This window comes from Triticum dicoccoides, chromosome 5A (genome assembly GCF_002162155.2).
Source record: "Triticum dicoccoides isolate Atlit2015 ecotype Zavitan chromosome 5A, WEW_v2.0, whole genome shotgun sequence".
Taxonomy (NCBI): Eukaryota; Viridiplantae; Streptophyta; class Magnoliopsida; order Poales; family Poaceae; genus Triticum; species Triticum dicoccoides.
The window spans coordinates 678,131,585-678,134,721 of NC_041388.1; positions in this window are offsets into that span (position 1 = coordinate 678,131,585).

The following is a 3,137-nucleotide window of genomic DNA, read 5'->3' on the forward strand; positions in this document are numbered from 1 at the left end:
ATAACACACCAAATAGTACATAGTTCCAAGAAGTTTAACAAGACACAGGAATCATAACTTCAAGGCAATAATAGCAGCCAAGCCTTCCTCATGTGCATGGGAAGCTCCATTAGAGCTTCAAACAAGCGCTCATTAAGAATCAACTTTCTGTAAGAGTGCAACATGTCTACTTCTGCCAACTCTGGTATCAACTCAAGTGCAGCAAGTATTTCAGAAGGAGTAGTAACCTTTGGCAATGGAAGTGGATCAGTTGTCTTCAAAGCATCCTTGAAAGTAGTCCTCATTTCTCCAATCATGCATATAATGGCATCACCTGTTCGTGGTCTCTTTGGTACCGTTTCTGGAGAGACTTCAATTGTTTCTTCTAGATCTGCAGCAGTCTCAGCAGCAGTCTCAGCACATGTCTTGGCACCTTCACCGTCCGCATGATCTTTTGAATATATGGTAGAGATGGCTTCCCAGTGCTTCACTACTTTGGTCTTGTAAGAAGCTAATGCTTTCTCCTTCTTATTAGCCTGCACAATACACCCATTAGAGAAGTAAAGTTGTTGCCCTGTTTTGTTACATACAAAAAAATAATTAAAAAATGCAAATGTATAGAAGTTACTGAAGGAAATATGTCCTAGAGGCAATAATAAAGTTATTATTTATTTCCTTATATCATGATAAAAGTTTATTATTCATGCTAGAATTGTATTAACCGGAAACATAATACATGTGTGAATACATAGACAAACAGAGTGTCACTAGTATGCCTCTACTTGACTAGCTCGTTAATCAAAGATGGTTATGTTTCCTAACCATGAACAAAGAGTTGTTATTTGATTAACGGGATCACATCATTAGTTGAATGATCTGATTGACATGACCCATTCCATTAGCTTAGCACCCGATCGTTTAGTATGTTGCTATTGCTTTCTTCATGACTTATACATGTTCCTATGACTATGAGATTATGCAACTCCCGTTTGCCGGAGGAACACTTTGTGTGCTACCAAACGTCACAACGTAACTGGGTGATTATAAAGGTGCTCTACAGGTGTCTCCAAAGGTACATGTTGGGTTGGAGTATTTCGAGATTAGGATTTGTCACTCCGATTGTCGGAGAGGTATCTCTGGGCCCTCTCGGTAATGCACATCACATAAGCCTTGCAAGCATTGCAACTAATGAGTTAGTTGTGAGATGATGTATTACGGAATGAGTAAAGAGACTTGCCGGTGACGAGATTGAACTAGGTATTGAGATACCGACGATCGAATCTCGGGAAAGTAACATACCGATGACAAAGGGAACAACGTATATTGTTATGCGGTCTGACCGATAAAGATCTTCGTAGAATATGTAGGAACCAATATGAGTATCCAGGTTCCGCTATTGGTTATTGACCAGAGACGTGTCTCGGTCATGTCTACATTGTTCTCGAACCATAGGGTCTGCACGCTTAACGTTACGATGACAGTTTCATTATGAGTTTATGTATTTTGATGTACCGAAGGTTGTTCGGAGCCCCGAATGTGATCACGGACATGACGAGGAGTCTCGAAATGGTCGAGACATAAAGATCGATATATTGGACGACTATATTCGGACACCAAAAGTGTTCCGGGTGATTTCGGAGAAAACCGGAGTGCCGGAGGGGTTACCGGAACCCCCCGGGGAAGTATTGGGCCTTAGTGGGCCTGAGGGGAGAGAGAGGGCAGCAGCCCAGGAGGTGGCGCCCCCCCCATGGGGAGTCTGAATTGGACTAGGGAGGGGGGCGCGGCCCCTCTTTCCCTCTCCCTCTCCCTCTCTTTCCTTCCCCCTCTTTCTTCCTAGTTGGACTAGGAAAGGGGAGTCCTACTCCCACTAGGAGGAGGACTCCCCCCTTCCTTTGGCGCGCCCCATAGGGCCGGCCGGCCTCCCCCCTTGCTCCTTTATATACGGGGGCAGGGGGGCACCCTAGAACACACAAGTTGATCTTCGTGATCGTTCCTTAGCCGTGTGCGGTGCCCCCCTCCACGATATTACACCTCAGTCATATTGTAGCGGTGCTTAGGCGAAGCCCTGCGACGGTTGAACATCAAGATCGTCACCACGCCGTCGTGGTGACGGTACTCCTCCCCGAAGCTTTGCTGGATCGGAGCCCAGGGAGCGTCATCGAGCTGAACGTGTGCCAAGAACTCGGAGGTGCCGGAGTAACGGTGCTTGGATCGGTTGGACCGGGAAGATGTACGACTACTTCCTCTACATTGCGTCAACGCTTCCGCTTCGGTCTACGAGGGTACGTAGACAACACTCTCCCATCTCGTTGCTATGCATCACCATGATCTTGCGTGTGCGTAGGAAATTTTTTGAAATTACTACGTTCCCCAACAGTGGCATCCGAGCCTAGGTTTTATGGGTTGATGTTATATGCATGAGTAGAACACAAGTGAGTTGTGGGCGATATAAGTCATACTGCTTACCAGCATGTCATACTTTGGTTCGGCGGTATTGTTGGATGAAGCGGCCCGGACCGACATTACGCGTACGCTTACGCGAGACTGATTCTACCGCCGTGCTTTGCACACAGGTGGCTGGCGGGTGTCAGTTTCTCCAACTTTAGTTGAACCGAGTGTGGCTACGCCCGGTCCTTGCGAAGGTTAAAACAGCACCAACTTGACAAACTATCGTTGTGGTTTTGATGCGTAGGTAAGATTGGTTCTTGCTTAAGCCCGTAGCAGCCACGTAAAACTTGCAACAACAAAGTAGAGGACGTCTAACTTGTTTTTGCAGGGCTTGTTGTGATGTGATATGGTCAAGACATGATGCTAAATTTTATTGTATGAGATGATCATGTTTTGTAACCGAGTTATCGGCAACTAGCAGGAGCCATATGGTTGTCGCTTTATTGTATGCAATGCAATCGCGATGTAATGCTTCGCTTTATCACTAAGCGGTAGCGATAGTCGTGGAAACATAAGATTGGCGAGACGACAACGATGCTACGATGGAGATCAAGGTGTCACGCCGGTGACGATGGTGATCACGACGGTGCTTCGGAGATGGAGATCACAAGCACAAGATGATGATGGCCATATCATATCACTTATATTGATTGCATGTGATGTTTATCTTTTATGCATCTTATCTTGCTTTGATTGACGGTAGCATTATA